Source organism: Toxorhynchites rutilus, chromosome 3 (genome assembly GCF_029784135.1).
Source record: "Toxorhynchites rutilus septentrionalis strain SRP chromosome 3, ASM2978413v1, whole genome shotgun sequence".
NCBI classification, from domain to species: domain Eukaryota; kingdom Metazoa; phylum Arthropoda; class Insecta; order Diptera; family Culicidae; genus Toxorhynchites; species Toxorhynchites rutilus.
In genome coordinates this window covers 324,676,905-324,703,160 of record NC_073746.1, presented here as the reverse complement: position 1 = coordinate 324,703,160, position 26,256 = coordinate 324,676,905, and the positions used below count along the sequence as shown (strand labels likewise).

The window sequence follows — 26,256 nt, the reverse complement described above, 5'->3', positions numbered from 1 at the left end:
GATGCAATTTGATGTGACACACCCTTTAGTACAGCATCCGTGCAATTTGTAACTATGTTGGCAGTTCCCAGGTGTGCTGCCAAGATGAGCAGTGAATATACACTTTGTCCAACTTCTATAAGACCAGGTGATGATCCTGCTGCATTGTGTCATTGTGAACAAACAATGCTTCAATTTATATTCTAATGTGTAGGTATTGGTGTCTACCATACATTATATGATTTTCATATGTGTGTGTGTGCAAGCGCTGAGCGTAAACGAATGTTTTCGTATTTCCAATTGTCAAGTTTCTATAAGATCAGTTACATTTTCCGTTGTTTTAGTTGTTTTGATCAATTAAATCTGGCAAATTCCGAAGGGAAAAGTCCTCACGGAGAGAGAAGAAAGACAAATCGATGCATTTCACCAAGAAAATATTGGTATCAGAGAAATTTCTCGTCGGATTGGACGAACCCATCAAGTAGTGCTCAATTATTTGGCGAATCCTCAAGGATACGGTAAGAAGGAGAGAACTCCACGTAAATCGAAGCTCTCTGACCGGGATAAGCGAGAAATACCTAAAACAGGTTCGAATACCTCAAAATCGCATGTGCAAATAAAGCAATATTTCACTACCCAACTGCTCGGGTGACAATTCTTCAAATTTTGGTAAAAAATACTCACATATAGAGGGCTAAAAATGTTAAAGGCATCTCATATCGGAAGACGTCTGAGTTTTGCCAAAGCTCACATGAACCGACAGTGGGACATGGTATGTTGTGACAAAGAATTTTTCCAAAAGAATACATTTTGCTATATACCATAACGAAAAGTTCTTCAGTGTATAGGTTATCTTCACTGACGAAAAAAAGTTCAATTTGAATGGTCCTCATGGTTTCAACGGGTACTGGCGTGATTTACGGAAGAAGGAACAGTATTTTTCAGCCAGCAATTTTGGTGGAGACTCGTGCATGGTTTGGGCGGGATTCTGTGCAACCGCAAAGCTCAAGATAGCTTTCACATCATTCAAGAATTACACACATGTTCTGGAATCCTACCATTTTTGCATGGATATCGTCACAAAAAAATCACATTCCAGCATACCTTGCTACTATTCATACCAGCAAGTAAACTAAGCAATGGATTAAGGACCAAAAACTTAATTTCGGAGAAATGGAAATATATCGAGAAATCCGTTCAGCAGAATTTGGTATTCCAACATGAATTTTCAAGGTTATTAGTCGAAATGGCAAGGTTACCAATTATTGACATGTAAATCAGCCGATCGTTTTGAATTTTTCATTGATAATACTTATGAATGCACAATAAATAAACACACAATAATAAACACAGCACAATAAATAAACAAACAATTTTTGAACGAAATTGACGTTAAATATACTTTACTCTAAGCATTCAACAATGTGTGAATGTATCTTGTTGAAATTGTAACTGTTTGTGTTGCAACGAAATAGAATCAGGGTGTTCTTATAGAAGTTGGATAGAGTGTACACTCTGAAACAGAATTCACAGTGCTTGACAAGTTTAACCCTTTTAATTTAAATATTCATAAGGTAATTTTGTAAAATGAACAGAAATCGGAGTAACACTAGTAATAAACAGTGAAACAAACATTGAAAAATTTAAAACAATTGTTGCAAAACTTTGTACTTCTAGAACTTAAAAAAACTAAACCCAAACAAAACAGTTACATCAAAAACAATTAACACAATTCTAATAAACATCCCAGCATCCCCTATCGAATGCGGCGGCCGGGTCACAGCGAAGCGGCGGGAACCAGCGAAAGAGCGTGTGCGATTCACGTTGTTTGTGTTTCGTCGTTCGTCACCGCACACCGCCGCATCGTCATTCCCACGCAGCCGCCTCAGCCGACTCTTCGGATCGGGAACGGATGCCGTAGGAGGGTAAGTTCGCGCAAAACGATAGAAGATTGCGGGCTTGGAAAGATTAGCGGGGTTATCGAAGGAAGGAGCACACTCTCACTGCCGCGAGTGTGTTTATACCCGCCGTTTCACTAGTTAAGTAAGTAGATTGGTACGGTTGGGTTACGCGAGCGAGACGGACGAGGGTAGTTCTGTGCATTAGGATGAGACGGCGGTAGGACCCAAAGTTGACATTGTCAAATTCGCGCGGAGTTACATTTTTTCTCGTCTCACTCACTTTTTCGCAAAACTTATAGCAGAAAATTTTGTTTCGTGTCGTAATTAAAAACACGCCAAACTTTGCCTGTATTCGGTGCTAACCGGTATCAACTTAGTCATGGTCAGTTAGACCATCCAAGCTACCCCATTCATGTTTCCCTGAGAGCTGTTTAACATTTTATTGAAATGGGTTCAGTTTTTTTCTATCATTCTTCGCAAACTCTGGCCGATTCTCTCTCACTGGATCTACTGGTTCTGGAATACTGTCAAAACCCTACCACAACTAGACTTGCGTTGGAAACTGGTTCTAAATTTTGGCCCGATTTTAATGGAGAGAAAATGTAGAGAAGTGGACCTGTCGGACTATGATTGAAATTTATCACCGGAGTTGAACACATTTTTTTTTGCGAAGCCAAATGTGGCTAATTATAGGTTTACACATATGATAGAAAAAAGGCATCTAGCGGAACAGCGTTTAGGGGGGAAATGGCATTCTTACGCATTTTTTTTAATCCCCTCCAATCAATTTGTGTGCTTTGATGCCATTGGGCGGGTTTATGAGAAATGGGCTTTTTGAACTCAACCAATCGAGGACATCGAGAGAAAAAATAAAGTGGATTGAAGAACGATTTTTTTTAATCCGAGTATGTGGTATCGAAAAGAACCACATTTTGAACAGGTGGAACAATTGACCTTTTCGAACATGTATGATAGGCAAACATTAAACAATTACTTAGATTGTTTTATGAAACAAACTAGTTTTTCGAAACACACGTTTCGTTCTAATAACACGTTATGAACAAAAACTAGATTTATTTGAAAAAGTCATATGTTAATCCTGGAAGAGTGACCACCACAGCAGGTTGTCATTTGTATTGGAACTTGGTTGAGATTTTGAAGTTCTTTTGTGAACGTTATCAAAAAAAACAAGAAGATATTGGGTGTTGGAAGAAAACCCCCATACTTCATAAATCCACTTGCGTGTTATTCCACTAATTTTCGATTTAATTTTTAATAGAGCGAACATCGAGCTATTTCACAACTCTGCTGAGCATTCGGGCGCTATATGATATGCAAATATTTTAGTTTTTGCCCTAATCCTCCCGAATACGGAACGTTCAATATCAAAGATTTCGTCCAATATCGAATTACTGAAACTATCATCCTCGAAATGATTAATACGATTCGCAAATGCACATAAAATTGAAAATATTGATTTTGGCAAACTCCCAAGAAACACTGTAATTCACTTCAAACAACAAACACGGAATATTTTAAATTTAAAAACACTTTAGAGAAATAATCAGTGTTTCACAAACTACCGAAAAATGCTGATTTGAAGAAATAGTTAAATACAGCATTCTATGTAGCTACGCAAAACAATGTGCAAAAACGAAACCAAAAGAACACCAGCCTTCTCATTTCCTTCTCATAGCCTTTTTTAAGACTAAAGACGAATAATCTTTGTTAATATTTGAATGAAAAATTTTACTCGATGTTTTTTGGCTGCTTAAAGTATCAAATGCTTAAAAATCAGCTCTTCTGAACTGAATGGTGGTCCTGAAAAGCATCGAAGTGTTTGCGTGGTTTTCTAGAAACAACTGAAGATTGTTAATACATGATAACCACCTAACAATAACATAACCAAAATGATGCTTTTCAGCGCACCCCTTACCATAGCTAACGATTGTATACTGAACTCTGTCAGTCCAACGGCCCACCAGAATCTCCGACGCAAGAATCGATTCTTTATTCTAGAAATACCACGCACAAATTACTCTCCAGTTATTCGAATCGACGATCGATTGGACCATTCAGAAACATTCAATATATAAGGTTTCTTTGACATTGTGAAATATTCTCTACCCCAAACCGAGACAAAACATTCCGTATTGTTTGCATTATCCACGTCAGTGGCATAATTTTCACTCTCAATAGGATAGCCACTTTGTTCAAAATTACTATCGATACATCGATTTTCGCCAGAGGTTTCGTTTAGACAGATAGCAAAATAGAAAATGAACTGGTCAAGAAGGGCACAGTGTATTATTTTTTTTATTAAATCGTTTATTTTTACAGGCTCAGTGACACAGTGTATTAGTTATCAGCAAAAACATGCTCCAACGACTACAGAATCATAGTGAATTTCCGTTCTGTTCTGTTCCTATTTTTGAACGGGACTTTAGCACGAAGTTTATTCAGATTATATACAGATTTGTGTGAAAGCTATTTTAAAACAAACCTTAGGGTCAATAATTAACAAGCATATAATTCTTAGACATTTTCATTCGAATATAGTGATTGTGAAACCTCTCTGTTTAATCGGCGAAGAGATATTGACACTGAAAACCTTGCACCCCCAACGTAATGCTCTCGTTTTCTAAACTTGAACTTACACCCTAGTACAGAAATGAAAGACGCAGTTCTACGACAAAACATTTTGGGAAGCGGCATAACTAATCAAGCAAACGGAGCCAAATTTAGCATGTGGAGGTTTCGGGGGCAATAAAAGTTCCTATGGTGATTCAACACTGCTCCCCCTCTCTAAAGGCATAGCTTGAGAACCAATCAAGCAAATGGAAACAAATTTGGCATATAGAGGTTTTAGGGGTCAACAAATGTTTCTATGGTGGTTCGACACTCCTCCTCCCTCTCTAAAGGCATAACTTGCATAACTTGAGAACCAATCAAGTAAATAGAACCAAATTTTGCATGTGAGGGTTTTAGGGAACATTAAATATTTCTATGGGGGCTCGACACTACTGCCCCTCTCGAAGAGGGAAGGAGCTACCATACAAATGAAACTCAAATTTTTGCATAACTCGAGAACTACTCCAACCAATGCACAGTGGTCCAGGAGATGCATTTAAGTGGAAATTAGCATTTAGACCTTGACAGTTATTCTCTAGACAAAAACTGTCTTAGACAAAGTTGTTACTCATGATAGAGCGCTCGTTTTTATGTTGTCAAAAATAGGGTGACCAAAATTTTCGATGAAATAAAAAATCTAACTTTCTTATCTTTATAGATAGAGGTAAACATAGCTCGACAATGTTGTAGCTCCAATTATTTGAAACATCTTTGTAGAACAAAGTTTTTCTCTATCTCTTGAAATAACTGGTATTGCGCCTTTTTTCTAAGTTTCGTTAGGGTCACCATGAAAAAAAAAGTTTTTTGCTCTAACTTTTATATTTCAAATTTTACATGCAAACTGTCTTTGAAAGACTTTTAGAGCTTACTAATACAAACATTTTTCGATGCAGAACTTGTCAATATCTTAACTTTACTCAAATTTATTGATATTTCTTCCCAAAAAACATGCTCTTTCCATTTGTTTGTCATTCTTTCTGGGGCAAACATAAAAAAATGTTTGTTGACGGAATTTGAACGATTTCACTCTATATAATATGTGATTTTCAAAACTATGTTATTCTTTGTGTTTGAGTAAATTAAAATTGAAATCTTGAGTTTTTGGATGAAACCCCATCAATAACTTTGAGCAGGATTAAGATACTGACATGTTCGGCATCGTATAATGTTGGTATTGATAAACTCTAAAAGTCGTACGAAGACCATTTTTAAGTAGAATTTTAAATATAAAAGTAAGAGTTAAAAAAACAGTTTTTTTCATAGTTACCCTAATGCAACTCAAATCGAAGGTACTAAAAACAACTTTGTGGGATATATTTATTGTTCAGACAAAAACTGTTTTAGACAAAGTTGTTACATATGTTATAGCGCTTATTTTTATGTTATCAAAAATAGGGTGACTAAAATTGTCGATGAAATAAAAAATATAATTTTCTTATCTTTATAGATAGAGATAAACATAGTTCAACAATGTTGTAGCCCCAGTTTTTTCAATCAACTTTGTAGAACAATGTTTTTTTCTATCTTTTAAAATAATCGATTTAACGCTTTTTTCTAAGTTATATTATAAATTCTACATCAAAACTATTGTCGTACGTCTTTTAGAGCTTAGACTTACCAACTTTATGCGATGCAGAACTTGTCTATATCTTAATCCTACTCAAAGTTATTGATGGCTTTTTACCTAAAAACTCATGATTCCAACTTTAAATTACTCAAACACAAAAAATAACATAGTTTTGAAAATCACACATCATGTAGAGTAAATTATGCTCTTTCAAAAGCCGCCAATGAACTTTGTTTACGTTTGCCCCAGAAAGAATGACAAACAAATGAAAAGAGCATGTTTTTTGGGGAGAAATATCAATAACTTTGAGTAAAGTTGAGATATTGACAAACTCTGCATGGAAAAATATTTGTATTAGTAAGCTCTAAAAGCCTTTCGAAGACAGTTTGTATGTAAAATTTGAAACATAAAAGTTTGAGCAAAAAATCAGTTTTTATCATGGAGACCCTAACGTAACTGAGAAAAAAGGCGCTATATCGGTTATTTCAAGAGATAGAGAAAAACTTTGTTCTACAAAGATGTTTCAAATAATTGTAGCTACAACATTGTCGAACTATGTTTACCTCTATTTATAAAGATAAGAAAGTTAGATTTTTTATTTCATCGAAAATTTTGGTCACCCTATTTTTGACAACATAAAAGCGAGCGCTCTATCATGAGTAACAACTTTGTTTCATACAGTTTTTGTCTAGAGAATAACTTTCGAGCTCCAAATGCTAATTTCCACTTAAATGCATCTCCTGGACCATTGTGCAATGGAATCAAATTTGGCATATGGAGGTTCTATGGGGGGCATACAAACAAAACACAAATTTCTGCATAACTATCATGTTCCTATGGTGGTATGATATCCCTCTCTTCTCTGCAAATCGACCTTGAGGAAGCGATCAGGCGTAGTGGTAACGACCGTATCTCTCCCGCTAAGGATCATAAGTTCAATTCTCACTCCCAATATTCTTCCGAAATGGAAGTAAAGTGACGATGGTTCGTCACTATAATACAGAAAAAAAGAATGAAGAAGACATACGATAAAAATACATCACTTCGTTAAAAATACTTCACTTCGTGAAATATACAAAAAGTGAAATACTACTCCGCTCCGGTATGTATCGATTTTGAATTCATTGTACCGATCATAAGAAATACTCTGTTCGGCACATTTCACCAAGAATCACACATTTGACGTGTACTAACCAAATTGAACACCGCAAACAAACTACCGTTAGCTACCTCCAAAGCTAATCTTCTTTAGAAACAAAAAGTCATATTCTGTACCTGGTTGGACTAGAAAGAAATTCTACTTTATGAGCTTCGACCAAGCAACGAGTCGATAAATTTCTGCCCCCAACAGGATAGAACGAATTATCGACAATCCGACTTTTTAACGCTTGCTGTGATTTGCCGCTATACTAAACCAGATAGTGCATCTTCAGATTATCACTTGATACGGTAGGGGCCTCCATAGTCACAGTGATTGCGTTATCGTTCATCAAGCGATCGAATCCTAGCAACCTGCCATTACTGACGATTTAATAGGCCTTTTTCAAGACTAGCGGCAATCGAACATTGTAGTTTGAATCCTCTATAATAGAAAAAAAAATCAATCAATTTAACTTAATCAGGTCCCTTTGTAATTCTCTTCAGAAGAATAACTTCAACTCTTTGAACAGTACATGAAATCATATTAGCTGTTCTGGCGCAGATAGTGAATTCCACAACGGTGCATATAGAACTGAGTGGCGAAGATCAAGGCAACGTAGGATTCCTATACCTTTGGGTTAAAGTCCCTTCAAAAACAAGAACAGAACAGTAATATTCCTATTAAACTTGAATCTGAAGGGTGTCCCTCATCGAAATGCATCACGTAATACCCATTGGGTATTTTCTCTTGAAAATTCAGGTAGAAGTAGTTTAGAGTGTATTGTTTACACTGTATTTTTATCGCTGTCAGTTTTTCGAAAATTGTAAAAAAGGCGTCACCCGAAAAGCAACGTCGCGAATAGATTTTGCGCAAACACCTGGAAAATCCTCAACTCTTTCATCGGGACATCGGGAAACCAACTAGGAATCATGCAGTCGGCGGAGCATCGAACGGAAGGAGAAATGTGGTCATAATCAATGTTCTATTAGTGATCAGGATCACAAGCGTGTCGTGATAGCGTTAAAGGGGGGACCTCGGTCTGGAAAATCGAAAAAAAAGAATTTTTGTTTTTTGAATTTTTTGGAAGCTTATGCCCTTAGAAATGTTGTCCTAAAAGGATGTTTCGATATTTGATTTCGTTGGAAAGTTACAGCCAAATGTATGAAGTCACCTCAAAGGATATAGTATTGCTGTACGAATTATAAAACGCGTTTTTCTCGAAACCATGTTATTTCAGCTGGTGGTAGCGATATCTCAGGATCTACCTGACCGCTTTAGGTATTGTCCTAAAGTTTCTAAATATTCATTGGAATTTGTTTTACGACACCCCGTTGCTTCAGAACCGATACCACCAGCAAGGTACCGATTTTCAGACAGCATCTACGCATCCAGCTGTCAACAGCGTCGTAATCATTATTCGTGCATTCAAAAAATGGAAAATACATCTTCAAATATACCTTAAACAATAACCATAATACTCGAACACTTCACTTTATTCGTAACATCCGAAAAAAATACACGAAAAATCATTATTTTCCGACCTTCCAGACAGGGGTCCCCCCTTAAGCAGAATCCCTATGTGGCCAAAAAGTTGAATATTTTTCCAAGAGTCAAGAACCGGACAGCATACGTACAAAGTGCAGAAGGCTCCAAATCAAGACAAACGGTAAAATACGGTGGGAAAGTCATGGGCCCGGAAACTGCTCACTACTCACCCAGATGCTGACGAAGCCTCATTGTCTCATCATGGGTGATGATGGGACTTACGCCAAGACGGACTCCCGGCAGCTTCCGGGGCTAATGTTCTTCACCGCCCAGCACAAGCTTGTACGGAAACTTTCAAAGTTTGCCATGACATACATGATTTGGCGGAGGATCTGCTGTGGCAAACGGAGTGCGCCGTTCGTGACTACTGGGACTGTAAACGGGCAGATCTACCTCAAGGAGTGCCTACAGAAGCGTATGCTTACTCTGTTGAAGCAACACGAGGACCCTACGATCTTCTGGTCGGATCTAGCTGGAGTAGTACGAAGCATGAAACATGAAATTCGAGTAGCGAAAACCGTCACCTGGCTTATGATAATTTGTTCTATATTTTTTCTACACCTTTACTGCCGTTCTACGCATAGTTGTCCCATGTTCCAAAATCAGCAACTCAGAAAAACGTAATCTAAGTTTTCTCGTATATTTGTCTACCAAAAGCTTTAAGCATTTCAATTTATCAATACACCGGGTATTTTATAAGCACTATACTATTGTTTAATGAAATGTGATGAGATCCCCTCACTAAATCAATCATGCTTGATTATGGGTTTAAAAATTCATGGTGGGACCAACTATATTTTTCAAAAATCAGAGAGAATGGAAATAAAAATCAGGAAGTAATCAAGATAGATCATATTGGGTTATCCGGAATGTTTGTGTCAAGCTTTTGGAGAACAAAATCACAATTTTTGTAGGCAGACATACATTTATTTGATTGTATATGCACAGTTTTGCTCCACAATCTTTCGTCATCTTTCATACACCTTGAAAATTCTATCCTTCCAGATAATTTGATAATGCTTTCTCGTCGAAAACTGTCCAAGGTATTTTTTTATACCGCCCATACTTCTTGCCCTTAAAATGATTTCACAGAGACCTGAACCTGTGATAATCTGAGGTTGTAATAACCGGTTTAGCTGGTGAAATAGGATGTCTAATCATAATCAAGACATGAAGTTTTGTGTTGACCTGATGGGAAGATTATGCCTATCACATAGACTAATTCACGATGTTTGTCCTGGATCACTACCTTCAATTTGTCCAGTTGCTAGCACTACTTATGGGAATTTATCGACTGGTTACTTGATAGAAACTTATTGTACAGAATTCTTTTCCAAACGCACCAGGCACAGAGCATGACTTGCTTCGGCTGAAGACATACTTTTGGGTTAGCTTAAGGTTGTTTATTTCGCGTATATTTTTTTATTGACGATCAAAATTTTTGTAAATTATCAATTATCATGTAAATTAAACGAAAATCATGATGAATTTTCAGGTGGAATAAAAGCACTACGTGTTTTAAACTTTCAAAAAACATCAAGTAATTATTTTCTTTCAAAATATAAATATTTGAAATGACATTCGAGCGTGCCAATCTGATAGAGAATCTTTCTTTCACGTCAACTTCAAAGTTTAATAAATGTCGACACTGTACTTTGAATTAGAGATGGGCAAACCGTTCACGAACGGTACGAACGAACTAGTTCGCCGAAAAGAGTGAACGAACGGTCGTTCTTTTTCAAAGAACGGTAGTTCTCCCCACGAACTGATTGCGAGCGAACGGTTTGTGAACGAACTGATTCCGAAAGAACGGTTTGCGAGTGAACTGTTTGAGAGTGAACTGCTTGTGAACGAACTGATTCAGAACGAACTGTTTGCGAGTGAACTGTATGGGAAAGAACTGATTGAGAGTGAACTGTTTGAGAACGAAGTGTTTACGGGCGAACTGTTTGCGAACGAACTAGTGCAGCTGAACTGATTTGCGCTAGACGGAATGGATAAATATAACGAGAACGCTTATAAGGAAAATAAAACGATATTGTCATGATGAGCAAAATTCATTTAACGCAGGGTTTATTTTGTCAATGTATACTCAATTTTGTGTTAAAAATTAAATTAGATTTTCATAGTTTTAAAAGCAAAACTATATATTTTCAATTTCATGTATTCTTTCAATTCCGCGTAACATTCATATATATATATATATATATATATATATATATATATATATATATATATATATATATATATATATATATATATATATATTTCCCCACTAAATATCAAAAATATAAATCCCATACGTACACTATCCAATCCAACGATATCAATTAATAGCTGTCTATTGATGTTGGGTTCCAACTAACATTCTATGTTGTTCTTAATACCGCTGAACGAATGAGCGAAAGAACTGATTCACTTAGATGAACGGTTAATGAGTGAACCGTTCATCAAAGTGAACTGTTTTGCCCATCTCTACTTTGAATAACGTGAATCGCTTCGGAACGAATAATTAACGAAAAAAGGACCAATCATTATACAAGTGAGGCCCGGAAGTTATTCTGACAGTTTTTCATACAGACAGTTTCATTTTCAACCGGGGAAACTTTGAAAGGAATCCTGGTATATTTTCACGGATAGTTTTCATTGTGATAAAGTAAAAAACTCAAAATTCAGGATAAATCAGGATAATTTCAGAAAAATCAGGAAAAAATGAGTAATTGTCAGGATATCAGGATACGAGCTCAAAAGTTTGGGAAATCCTGAAAAATCAGGAAGGTTGGCATCCCTGGGTAGGATTGTTATGCCTAGAATATCAACATGGGACAATTGAACTTGATGTTGTTTTTTGATAAAAAATTTTTTTTTGTGTTTTTCCGAAAAATTATGCATAGAAACATCGTTTTATGAAGAAATGAGTGATCTGCAAAACCTTCGCAGAATATAAATCTCATTGTTATTAGGCATCCGCTAACAAGGCGTACACGAGTTCTGGTAAACTTTTTCTTATTCGTTTGAGAATTAGTTCGTTCTTCCAAACCAGAAATGAGTACATTAGCCCTGCTGAAGGTGTGACATGAAATTCTTGTATTTATTCGATATGGATCTACAAAAAATACATGGTGGGACAGTTATGAATAGAATATCAACATGAGACGATTGAGCTTGATGTTGTTTTTTGAAAAGCTGGGAACAAACTATATGTTTTTTCGTGTTTTTCATCGTTCTAGAAAAATGCGCTCGTTCGTTAAAGGTTAATTGCATTATCCCTTCTGCTGTGTTTCACTGAACTCTCATATTTTGTCATATTTTGTGACTAGAGAAGGTCGAGTGTTTCGAAACCATTCTTAGGATTGGAAAAGTAATCATTGCTAGTTAACTGAAAATATTCAATTATTTTAATGTTTACAATGACAGCGTTTATAAACGACTTTCGTAATGCTGAGGTTGATGTTCTTTCACGGGAATCAACCTTATTGCATTTTCTATTTCAGAAAAAGGTTTAACTCTTTGTGGTCGTTTGTCTTCTCTCAGCCACCATACCTTTTTTACCGTTCTGGTCGTTTGTCTGCTCTCAGCCACCACAGCAAGAAACCATACTTATCTAATATTTTACTCATCCAAATATCAGTTTATGCTTTTCCTAAACGAAGCTTGATGTCTAGTGAACCTGTTCACGAATCAATACGGTGCTCCCATGAGTAATATATAACGGTACTCAGTATCAAACATAGTAGTCACCCACACAAAACAACACACAGTGCGTTGAATGCATAGGAATGTGGGACAAATATCATAACAGCAGAATTTAGCCATTGTAACACTTTGGTGTGATTGTTCATAAGTTTCAGAACTACTGTTTACATAAATGTCTCATGTTATTTGAATAATCGCATAAGTGTCTCAAGCGACAAAATTTTCGTTCATCTGAAGTGAAAAGTTCTGATCATTTCGGATACGCAGAAATTATTATTTCTGTAACTACTGGTTCAAATGATGTTGAAATTGTTAATACGTATACATATATAGTTCATAAAAAAAGAAAAAAAAATTTGTTTTTCAATGTGTCAATGCTTTTTCAAGGAAAAATAATTCCGACCAGTACGATACCCATGCCCAAATTTAATACGACCGCAAAGGGTTAAAGATACTATGCAGTTCTGCCAGAAGCCTGTCTTACCCCATTTTTCGCTATGCGTTAGAACGTGGTGTAGTTTGCGGATCACGTTTCCGCCACACTATTTAGTAACAAAAAACACGCCCCTCGGATGCGTTCGTTTCGTAAACTCATTCTCGTTCGACTGCCACTACTGTCTCCCGCTCGTAGGTGCCGTTTCGCATCTTCAGCTTCACCGGAACGCAGGATTACCGTCTCACCGTATCTTCTTCTGAATCGCACCACGCCACGGTGTGTTTGCGTTGGCCAAATATTGTGATTTCACTGAGTTCAAACAGAAGTAGCACCCATCCGCTTTTCAGTCTCGAGTAGGTGTGCTCCGCCGACGAATGCGTTTGCGCAAACGGCTCAATTAGAATCTACACACTCCGGGCTTCTCTTGCTCTAGCACTCAAAGTTGTCGTTTCGTTAACCAAATTGTCGCACCAAATTTGAAACCTAAAAATTTAAAAACGGTCCGCACTCATTGAAAACCTTTGCCGACGACGTCGAGATCAACAGGGATCTCTCGTATGGCCTTTTCGTCACACTCGTTTTGTTGATTGAATTAATATTAATTTATAAACACTCCTCTCTCTCATCCGCTGGTCCACCTACCCTTCCCACGGTTTCATTCTTCACTCGCTTAACTCGCACCCGAAAAAGTCAGTCAGTCAGTCCTCGTCTTGCACAATCTGGCTCCGCGTTTGTAACAAAAACAATTTCGTTTCATTCTTCATTTATTGAGTTTAATGAAAACCATTCCTCGGCCTGGAAATGGATCCGTCTGTCGATCCTCACTCAAGTCCCAAGAACCTTCCCACGAAGGGACGACAAGTTCACGTCACATACACAAACACAGGCCTCTCAGGTCTCAGACGCTGCCGAGTTCACGCACAGTTAGTGGTGTCCGCTAGAATCCGACGACGACAAAACTGTTCCGCTCGGAAAAATAAAACACGTCCATTCGCGCCAACGATTCCGCGGCTACTTATCACCATCATCCAAGACGACTGCTACCGACCAACCGCGCTGCGCTGCCCTGCGACTTTGAACCGTTGTCACAAGCTGTGCTCTCTTTCTGGCCCACAAACAGTATATTCTCTCTCGCGTGCGCACCACTTTTGTATCAAGTCGTAAACGGTTCGGATGTGGGTACGTATGTACGTATGAAAACCGGTTCCCTCGCCATCCCCCCTTTTCGATCGGTCCCTCGTTTTGCCCTGTTTGCTCGCCTTCGAGACGCTCCAAGATGGGCTGGTGCCACTGCTGTTGGCTCCAACGATGTTTTGTGTGTAAACTGAGTAAGTCCAGCACGCAGGATTAACGAAACCCTCTACCGCTACTCACCCACGAAACCGACACATTTGATGGAATCACAGCTAATACCAAAAAAAAAACTACAGCAGGAAAGAAGAGCGAAGTTTGTCCGGGTCAAGAATTGGAAGCTGCTCTCGTCCCGTGGGATGCTGCCCCAGAGAATGAATGGAGATTGGTTTATTTGCTCCTATTTGCCCAACCGATCATACACAGTTGATAACTTTAAACTCAACCACTCAATCAATTTGTGGGTCATCCATACTGAACCTATTCCAGAACTTTGCATTTTTGTTCACTAGAGCTCCATAACATCACAGTCAGCCGTCTTACATTACGCATACGAGATCTGATAGTAATAAAAATGAGACTAAAAAATAGAGTCACGAATGAAGGCGTTTTTCGATAACCGATTTTACTTTAAAAACAAAACAAATAACCTCAGCGGACCAGGTACGGTGTGAAAAAGTTTTTCGGCGGTTTTCGGTCCAACGTTTATCGTTATTCAGAAGGTCCATCTGCAAGATTGATCTCTTGGCGTAATGGGCCGATGTCAGTTCCGGCCAAAAGTGCACATCCTTCTTCGCGTGATACTTCTTGATTAAAACGGGTTACTTCCGCAAGCCACGAAGGAAAGAGTAGTGGCTTGAACATTCACTTCTCGCTGATCGTCAGCCCTAGAAGGAACTTTTTTGGGAACCTAATGTGGGAGATATATCCTTCTTGTTGGGGGATATAAAATACCCGGCCAAACGCTGCCTTCCAGCGTCAACTAGGTATCCTCATCTATTATGACCATGGCGTCGCGCTCCACCAGAAAAATGTTTTTCATCAGTACTTTCATCTGCTCTTTCTGGATGATCAGACACGGTCGGCCTCGACAAACGATTCGCATAAAAATTTCCATGGCCAATGGCCAGGTACTTCTTCAAGGTTTGGCCTGGCCGTTTGCTCCGAACTACCACCCCCCCCCCCCCCCCCCCCCCCCCCGGGACAAGGTGTGGTATGTAGAGATGCCAACCTTCCTAATTTTTCAGGATTTCCCAGAATTTTTAGCACGCTCCCTGATATGCTGACGAACACTCAATTTATCCTGATTTTTCTAAAATGATCCTGATGTTTCCTGATTTTTGTACTCTTTACATTATCTATATAAATAAAAATGTAGGGCGAAATCTGTTGGTAAGCGGAAACCCCGAAGAAGGGATGGTCCGATTTTAGCCTCCTGTATTTTGTTGTATTCGTCTCTACCCGTGGATCAATATAGTGGAGAGAAAAATCGGAAAATTTTCGGAAAATCCTAAAGGAAGGTCGGAAAAGTCGGAAAATTGAATTCCCGAATGTTTGAAAATTACATCATAATAAGCGTTGTTAGTCCATTCGATATTTGCGCTATCGAAATTGATCTTTGATCGTAAGTGAGAATGGATTTTCAGGTGAAATAACGCATTTCCATATCTTATACCTATAAATAAAAATGGAAGGCCAAATGTGTTGGTAAACGCAAAACCCGAGGAAGGAATGGTTCAATTTGAGTCATCTATATTTCGTTGTACAGGTAAACTTCGATATAACGTACATTTCTCTTCCAAAATTGTACGTTGAAAAAATCGAATCGTACGTTATATCGAAGCAAAATAATGAACCCAGGAACACAGCTTATATTACTTTTTTGTGTTGTTGTTTGGGTAAGGTAAATAAATAATGATGAAAAAGTTCAACTAAAAGATGAAGCCAACCTTTCTCATGATGTTTCCCTTCATACTGATTTATTCATTTAGAATCCGGAATCATAAAACCAGTTGTATCTAGAGATTGGCTAAAAGTACAGGTCACCATGTGACCATTGTTGAATCTGTGAGATTGAGATGAAACTCTCAGTACCTATTGCGGAAAATATTTTTTACACATTGAACATGTGTACGTTATATCGAGGTAAAATGTTCGTTATATCGAATGACGTTATATCGAGGGTACGCTATAACGAGGGTACGTTATATCGAAGTTTCCCTGTATTCGTCTCTTCCCTTAGATCAATATAGCGGAAAGAAAAATCGGAAAATTCGGAAAATTGAATTTCCATATGTTCTACAATTAGCTAAGCGTTGTTAGTCCATTTGATCTTCGCGCTCACGAAATTGATTTTTGTTCGAAAGTGGAAAAGGATTTTCAGACGGAATAACGCATTCCTATATCTTCTATCTATATAAACAAAAATGGAAGGTCAAATGTGTTGGTGTGCCCTAAACCCGAGGAAGGAATGGTCCGATTTGAGCTGTCTTTATTTTGTAATATTCTCTGTATCAAACATGTATTCCATGCAACGGAGAAACATGTTATTTCCAAATGCTTGAAGAATCTTGAACGAGAATTGTGTCTGAAAATAATTTTATATTATAAGGACGAATTTTTGTAATCAATTAAGTTCAGTGATTGGACTCACTAAGGTATTCAAATTAAAAAATCGGGTCAGCTAGTTAGTAATAAATATACTGATTTTACTCAGAGTGTAAAATTACTCAAGAGAAAATTTTTAAATCCACAGTCAATATAAAAAGATTTTATATGTTGTTTGTTCATCTGATTCAAAGTAGAATCAACTTTAATGATGGGACTATGGTAAATATATCTATATCTATCTTAATATCATAAAAAATAAGAAAAAATCAACAAGTCTTCCACTGTTGATATGCTTTCCTCATTCATTCCAAAGCATGGATGATGAATTTAGTGAAAATTTCAATATTGATTCCTCTGCAATTTTGATCTTGTAGGTTTTTCGGAAAAAAATATAAACGATCAAAAGATCAGGCGAAACACTAGCATTTCCGCTTATGCGAGGATTTATCCGGTATTCGCCCGAAGAAAGCTATACTCTGTTTCTGGTGGGATTTGGAATGGATTCTGCATTATGAGCTACAACTAAGCTACCTGTTTCTCACATATATTACTCGCAACAGTTTTCGACGAGAATAAAATATTTCTGGGAGGATAAAATATTTAAGCTGTGTGAAATATGGCGAAAGATTGTGAAACATGCTGTGTGAAATATGGCGAAAATGCTTTGATTGAAAATTATATTTTTCCCCAAATGTCGACATTAACTTTTCGGATAACCCATTATGAGCTATCCTGATTTATCCTGATTTTTATTTTCATTCCTCTTGATTTTTTAAAATTAGAATTGGTCACCCTGGTGGTATGATGAGGCCACCTTGCTCTCGGTCTTCCTCTTCAGCTTCGGTTTACGATCGCGCAGAACCGTCGGGCGGCCAGAACTAGGTTTCCGTTAGACGCTCTCGTTTCTCTCCAGAAAGAATGCATACCTCTCCGTTCTGATCAAACTATTGGACGATAAAAAGTCTGCAGTCTGCGGGGACTACAAGGCCACTGTTCCACGTATATCATCAGCAACGACCAACGAGTTTCGAACCATCTAATGGATAACCCATCGCTTTCGTCTAACCGATCCAGCACATAGTGATGATGCATTTAGTTTCTCTAGAAAAGTGCATTGGCAAGATGAGGACAAAAAATTCGACATCGTGAGAACAAAAAAGAATCCATTGACGCTTTTGAGGGCCACCAAATCGTTCACAAAAGAGTTATCGAAATATATTTACAATACGTTAAATTCTAAAGTGTTAGTGGAATAATAAAATATATGAACTGATTTGTAATACTTGAGGAGAGTACGTATTGATTAAGACGTGTTTTTGAGCTTATTGGTGGTTGAGATCAGTGTTGCCACACGTACAGATTTATCTTAAAAGGTACAGATTTTTTCGTTATTTTCGGTACAGATTCTGTACGTTACTAGGTACAGATTTTCGTGAAAAAGTACAGATTTGTACAGATTTTTTCCGCATAAGAAATTTCTTACATTTTAACAAAGGAACACTAAAGTATATACTGACTTTTACGTTGCAGTATAGCATGCTGCTGCTAATCATAAAAGCATTGACAAGTTTCATAAGGACGGAATTTCTCCTTCTTCTTCTTCAATGGCACTAACGTTCCTAGAGGAACTTCGCCGTCTCAACGTAGTATTACTTGCGTCATTTTTATTAGTACTTAGTTGAGATTTCTATGCCAAATAACACGCCTTGAATGCATTCTGAGTGGCAAGCTCTAGAATACGCGTGATCACAGTGCAAGTCGGAGGAGATTTCTTTGACGAAAAATTCCCCCGACGGAATTTCTTACAAGGATCGTCTGAAGGATTCGGGTCGGACGGTGCGACCGCGATGATGCCTAATTGAAAAAAAAAACACAAATGATTACTAAGCCAACGGCAGTCCTACGTCAACCTTGCTGTTGTATCATAGGTATAACCGGTGTTGCCACATTTTGATTTGTACCGGAGGGGTTGAAAATCCTTCTCATCTGTACTTTTTCGTCCAAAAATCTGTACCAAATATCTGTACCACCGAAAATATTCGTTGTAGAAATTTAGCATGAAAAAAATACTCATTTATTTACTACAAATACTACATTTACATTTTCAAGTCCTTCGTGTGTTTTATAATGCTTATACATAGTTTTTTTTTAAATCTTGGTTTCTATCATCAATTATAATTTAAAAAAATTGAGAGAGGATCGGATAGTCGTCGCGTAAAGACGTGTTTTTTATTGCTCCGTGTCCCGTCTTTATATCGGAGCTAATGTAAGAATGGAATTATAGAAATAGTTGATAGTGATAAGTGTTGTGAAAAATATCTATCAAACAAAGTGAAATCCAAAAGAGCTTCATCAGAATATTGTTTCTGCTTCGAAGTCATTTTCAATTCCAGTTAGCTTGTTGGCGAAAATGTTCCATTTGCCTCCTCTCTATCGGAAGATTCCGTTTGACGAGTGCCCATGTATGATATGGTGTTAGTGTGTGTGCGTGTATTTAGTTGAAGTGAGGATGTAAAGTGATTTCTGGAAAAAAAAAAGGATCTGTTCGATACAAAGTTGTGGATACTTTTCTTCAGTTCGGGTGGAGAAAATTTTGGGCGTCGGTGCATTTTTTATTTGTTTGTCGATATCGAGAAACATTTTTATTAACTGCATCCAGTTCTGGCGTCATAACGATGTGTGAGTGTTCGTCTCCATCGAGTGAGACGCTACTAAGTCCTTGGTGAATGTATCACAACCTAAGAAATACAAAGCTGGGATTAGCGTACAGCATGTGGGATAAGTTGTCTTTTTTCATCACTTTTCAAAAAATTCTAAACCCATAAAATCGTAAAATTATAAAATTTTGGAAATTAAAAAAAAATTAAATTAGGAGTTTTCGATCGGGCAGTCGTCGGGAGAGGACGTGTATTTTTTTCACTCCTCGTTCGGTTCTTTCTTCGTCGTCAGACATGTTCTAACATGCCTGTACCAATATTCCTTACCTGAATAAGATTTGCCCAATATTATTTCATTCGACGATGGCAATTTATGTTGTCGGTGGTTTGTGATGGTGTGAAAAGGGAAACCAATCAAGCCTAAAAAAGTGAAAGTGTTTTTGATTTTTTTTCTTTTGTTCTGCTTTCTGTGTAATATTTATTTTAATAAGTAGATTCCGATGTTTTTCCTCGCGAGTGTTAAGGAGATCAAAATTGTGAGTGAATGAGACTTGAGGAGCTCAGTTGCGTAAAGTGGAATATTCCGCCAATCATAATATCCATTATCATGATGAATTCGGATGTTCTGCTAACGCTAGAGGAAATATGGTGTGCTATCCGTTTTTTGTTTCTCCAACCTTCTCTCCTATACTGTAATGTGTGTGCGTGTGTGAAAATCATGTTCTTCGAAATGAACTCATCACTTGCACCAATACGGACACATTTAATAACAGTGGTGATATTATCACTGAAACAAGGAGCTCTGTGACGGTCCGCCAGCAGTGTTATGCCAAAATAATAACAGCTAAGTTCAGCAATTAGTATTTACATTTACCAGTTTCAGACTCAGACTCAATTATTGAGAACTATTTCTAGATCAACATTTTAGTTGCAGATATTGGATGATATAATATAGTTTCGTATTTCACTTTTTTGCAGTGCCATTCAATCATACGATGTAGTAATGTTAGTAATCCATCATAGCGGTTCTTCGACTTCGCTTGGTTAGCGCGAACACTCACACTGACATTGCAAAAAATCTTATACTAATAGTAATGCGACATAACTTGTTAGGCTCGGCATGAATGGACAGTGTACTTTTAGTTAGAGCAAATCCTTGTACTGGCTTGTCACAGTGAGCTTGGCGCTCTTAATGCACGATAAAAAAATCAACGAGTATTTAGTTTCTGAGTCTGAACTGAATCTGAGATAAAACAGATAATTTTTTTGTTATACACACACATTATCTAGATTAATTCTTTAATAGTTAATTTTTTTATTCTCCAATTTTTTGATTTTTCATGAAAAGTACGTATGATAAATAATTGAAAATATAGATTTATCTTGGTTACCTTCTCAGATTTGCTAGAATAACTCTCCTCCGTTGCGTTTGAACTTTGATAAACGTACATACGATAAATAATAGAATATAAGTCGGTTCAATTCATTTTACAGGTTTTCCTTCTCAGGATACCTGAATATAATTTCTGCCGCGTGTCGTGACACGAAATTTTAGGGTTTCGTTCCGTCGAGTGGTCATTAGTTCGCGGTTACATAATCACATCACTTACCACAGTGAATCCTGATACTACCTCTCCCTACTAACAACTATCCCTCCCATGATAAACGCTAATGAACCACGCTATAGAGGCGACCCTTCTGGCCTTCGGGCGGCGAATATCATACTAACATTCCTTACTTTCCCCTGGTGGCTGTAAGGACGTGGCCGGCGTCGTTATTGACCATTTAAAGCTCGAATCACCGAAAATTGCACAACGAGAATGATTTGCTAGTCCCAAGCGTCATTCTGTGTGTTCTTTGAGCAATTTGGTTGGTTCAGGTCAATCACGGAGAGCAACTACGAATTGTACAGTCTACCCAAGCTCAAGCTCAATTATAATTTAAAAAAAATTGTAAGGGGTTGTATCTTGGACACGATCGCATATTTTCGACGTAGAACTACGCAATTATATTATGCAATCCACTTGTTTGCCACTTCGAATATTATTTTGAAATGTAACGAAATTTTTGCAATAGATTATGTTCATCGTTACCAATAAATTTGATGAACGCCCTTTTACGTTTGATATGATGCCTAGGACTACCAAAATATGTGAACGGAATAATTGTCAAACGATCCTTGTATTTTACATTTCCCTCTGAAATTATTGCACATCTCATGTTCACGTAATTCTCGAACCGCGAAAGTGAAATGACGATTTTCCCAGGCTTCTCAGTTTAAAAGTACGTTTTAGGGAAACATATTCCGGTCCGCACAACGACAAGCGAGTACAAAAGTACTCAACACCAAAAAATATCCTCGACTTGCATGTATTTGCAAAGCGAATTCCCCCAGGCACATTAATTTTGAAGTCCGTGTTAGGAAAACACAGCTCAGTGGGAAAAAATACCCCGACTTGCATGTTTTGACAAAGTGGATTCCCTCAGGCAAATTGATTTTGAAGTCCGTGTTAGAGGAACACAGCTCGGTAGGAACAAAAATACCCCGACTTGCATGTATATTTGCAGAGCGGATTTCCACAGGTACATCGATTTTGAAGTCTGTGTTGGGGAAACCGTAAATCGGGCCAATCAACCCTTGACAGTTAGGGCGTTCAGATAACGCTTGACATTTTACAGTTATTTAATTGTTCATCTCATGAAAAATAATATTTTATTAATTGTGATAGACGCGTAGAAATATTTCCTCTCAATTGATGCAAACATCTTTCCGATCTTTCCAGTTATAAGCATTCGAAATACGGGTAGGGTTAGCACACAAATCGGCAGAACAAATGTATGGGAAAAAAGGAAGTTCTTCCAGTTTTCATGAATTTAGACCGTTCAGAGATTAGCGAATTGTAATGTATAGCATATCAAACAAATCTTAGAGAATTTCCGATTCGATTGGTATGCAAATCATGAGAATACGTTCACAGTGAAAATAGTTATTAACGTTAAATTTATTTCATAAAAACGTGACCTGTTTTCTGATTTGGCACCCTTCCTGAAAGACGTAGTTCTACGTCAAAAAATTGCTCCAAGCGATACTGCGGCTTAAAAGTCGTCATGTATCTTAATGTTGCTTTGTTCGAATGTAAGTAATTTCATATGCGAAAAAAATCTGTACCAATTTATACCTTTTGACGAAAATCCGTACTCTGTACCGTACAGAATATGTACCAAAAATAACGAAAAAATCTGTACTACTCCAGATATATCTGTACGTGTGGCAACACTGGGTATAACCCAACCATAGTTCTTTTTATTGCATACTAACTATCATCTAAAAAAAAATCTCTGTTTCATATGATTCAATTATCGTCAAAATAAATCAATCGGTTTGTTTTTCTTACAAAAATAACGTGGATGTTGACGGCGCCAGCAGTTATGTAGTCACACTTACACGTATACTCAACGTTTTACAATGCGTGATCGGTCTACGACGAATCTACGTAAGATTTTCAACCAGATGGCGCAGCGAGTAATATAATGTTATGATTTTTTTAGATAAATCCAAATGTTTCTTTAAATTTCCCGATTTCAAGTATTTTTCTACGCTGAAAAGCTTAGAAAATCATCAATTTACTTTGTTTCATCCATAACATATAAAGAATGACTTAGTAAAGTGTTGTAATTTTATATTATGTTTTACTAGGAAACATATGTTGCGCATCAAATGCTGCAGATCCCTCTCAGATCGACCGAACGGAATCCGCTGCATAATCGATGATGTCAACCAACTTAATACGATATCGATTGCATCGTCACTATTCACAGCATGAGCTTCTGAAAAATGTCCGGAAGTTAATATACAAACTTAAAAATTTCGAAGATTATCTATGACTTTGGTCAAATCGCGTGTTGAAACTATTGTAAATATATATATAAAAATCTAACTTTTTTACCATTTACTGACAACATTTAATGGTTCAAATGAGTTTTAATAGTAATTATTAAAAATAATTACGCGTGGTAGAAAACGCGCGTAGAATACATACTTCATCATTTTTGTGGTTCTGAGATCTAATGTAGGTGTCGCATGAGCTAATGCAGCTTTGCGTAGATTCGTCACTTCCCAAATTCGGAGAACGATGCTCAATGTGTTCAACTCTAATGGAAGCGAAGCAACGCATATGTCGAATAACATTATGTACACTCACATTTATATAGCGAGTGATTTACGGACGCCTAATTTGCATAGCAGGCTTCGCAATGGTAGTCGTACGTATGTAAACAAATACAAACGAAATCGATTCAACATCTTTCGCGCCCGAAAATTCGTTCTCATGGCAACCTAGCACTTGTAGGCCCGCTGTTAAATTAACTCTCAACGTCAACACGTTGAGCCCCGTGTCGATCCCTAGAGACTATGTAATGCTCGTTAGAAAAACGTTGATCACTTGCACGTTGTGTAGAGTAACACTGAAACATAGAAATCGTGGATCTCGGTTTTTGTAATTGCTCACGAGTATGATTATTCTTGTTCATTTCAGACGGCGAAACTAGGGGAGCGCAAATTAAACCAATCGAAACGTGGGATTTAGTGCAGCAGAAAATTCAAAACAAACGCATAATTCATTGTGCATAGTCCCGTATACGTATGGAATGAGAAGCTGGGAGACCAATTGCTTGTAACGATCGACCAATCAGAGGGCGAGATTTTCGTTTGGATAGTGCTTGACATGTTTCAATTGTTTGATGGTTAGTTTCATAAAATATGTAATTATTTACATTTTAATAAATTGTTATGGAGTATCCCAATCGCAATAAGCACATGAAATTGGACCATTTTCGCGATACGATTGATTTTCCGTTTTATTTTTGCATCCCAATACGAGCCCGAAAGACGTAATCCTGTGTAGAAAAAATAACGTGGATGTACTTTGTATATTTTGATTTAGAGTTGCAGAACGTTGATCGGCATAATTTGTCTTACTTAGAATTAAGACAAAAAAACATTTCTTTGAGAAACTGTTCATATTCATACACAGGGCTTCACATCAATATCAGTTTTCCTTTTTTGCACCAGAAATATATAGCAGTGAAACTATTCGAGTTGCACAAAAAAAACAAGCTTACCCAGGTTACTGTGTAAACTACCATTATGCTTTCATCAACTGGAGCAGAGTGTTTCTGATCACCATCATGATAGCTAAATCAACCTATTAAAACTATGCCCAAAACATGAAGAAATAATTTTTGTTTTTGTATCAATACATGTTTGATGAAGCTCCAAAAATTTAAGGTGCTTGGTTGGGTTCTTGGTGCATCCACCGTGTCCCGAATCCCGAATCTTACACGGTCTAACTGTTGTAAAAAATCACTTGAAATATTGATAAACGATAGAAGTTCTACATGGAGGGAATTATGAAATTACCCGAAAAATCTCGAAGGTTATCATCCTCAAACCAAACTTAGTTCAAATTGATTCCATAGTTTCGTAGTAGTTTCGTGATTGATTTGAATAAAAACAAATCATTGGTAAAAATTGAGCAAAAAACGCGTTTTTTTTTTCAAATAACCCATTATATGCCAAACATGTAACCCTTTTTTTAATTCAATTTTAGCCAACCAACAACTTGAAACAAATAAAAGGGATTGCTTCAACCATGACGATTTCTGATGAATTTGCATCCTTGAACATCAAGGTTGACTTTTCGAAGGTTAGCCGCTCTACTGTGGCGTCTTGTATCAGCAAACATATACGATTTAGTCTAGCTTTGTTTATGTTATGATGGTTCGGCTCGGTAGCAGTGACTGCCTAGTAGATGCTGATAAAACCGGTTAGAATCTATTATCGAACACTAGGTACCCGTTTCCGGCCGGTCGGCTGATGCGTTCTTCTTCTTTTTACCAGATCAGACTGAATGGTTCAGTTTGAAACGTGCCTCGGCGGAATGGAAAGAAAAAGAGGTACGACCAGTCGGAACAGGACTGTGTGCGTTATCACTTCATTCTTATCGCGACCCGACGCTAGTTGTTTTTTTCCTGCTTCTTCCACCACGTTCTACGTAATGTAATGGGGAATGCTTAAGAGCTACGTTAAGGCTGATTTAGACGATGCCAGTCAGCGCTCTAGTTGAAATATCCAGTGAACAGAGAACAGACACTCTGTTCAAGTTACTTGTACCAGTATCGAACAAGTAATTGGCCTCTAACTTGAACAGAGTGCCTGTTCTCTATTCACTGGATACTTCAACTAGAGCGCTGACTGGCATCGTCTAAATCAGCCTTTAGAGTAGAGAGCCACTCTCTGTTCGCCGATGGTCCACGGACTTGCATTGTTGCCCGATTTGAGATTTGTGTTTACTCTGGAAACGAAAAAATACAACCAACTGAATGAATCAAACTTGAAACATTAATTTTCCAATACTTTCCGTATCTTAGAAATGGTCAACATACGTACACGGAAGCGCGATATTTTTAGAAACAAAATAATTGCCGAAATGCAAATGCCACAAAAATTAGCACCTCGAGTCTCAAATAAATTCTAAAAAATGGTTCAACCGCAAAAACTACAGTGACCGACGAAAAGGAAAAGCTCACCGTATTTGAATCGGGATATTGAGATATGATACTATATCAGTTTAATATATTGTATTGATTGTTTAGATATTGTACATACGTGTTGATATTTCTTCAATGTTGAAAATTCGAGAAATATCACCGAGTATCTTTTTTTAGTCCCAGTCACGTGACGGATTCTCTCCTTTTTCAGCTCCCACTTTCACCTCCGAAGTGATTAAGAAATGTAGGGGAAGGCGGGGGAAGATGTATATCTATAGATTAACGAAACAGTCAACTATTGGACAATTATAATAAATTATTATAGTGTACTAACGTTGTTCTACCGTAGAAATTATTTATAGTGAATATATGGTTGTTAAATTCATTCATTTCTTCGTTTTTAAGAGGCTTTA

The 26,256-nt window shown here is 37.3% G+C and overlaps 1 protein-coding gene across 3 annotated transcripts in view; it reads right to left on the bottom strand.

Moving 5' to 3' along the window:
* Positions 1-13,908, bottom strand: part of LOC129779694 (high affinity cGMP-specific 3',5'-cyclic phosphodiesterase 9A) — a 446,325-nt gene extending 432,417 nt beyond the window's left edge. For all 3 annotated transcript variants that reach the window (XM_055787323.1, XM_055787324.1, XM_055787325.1), the window contains exon 1: positions 12,945-13,908. The gene's annotated coding sequence lies outside the window, so the exon portion shown is untranslated. The remainder of the gene's footprint in view (positions 1-12,944) is intronic.
* Between the last annotated feature and the right edge of the window lie 12,348 nt (positions 13,909-26,256).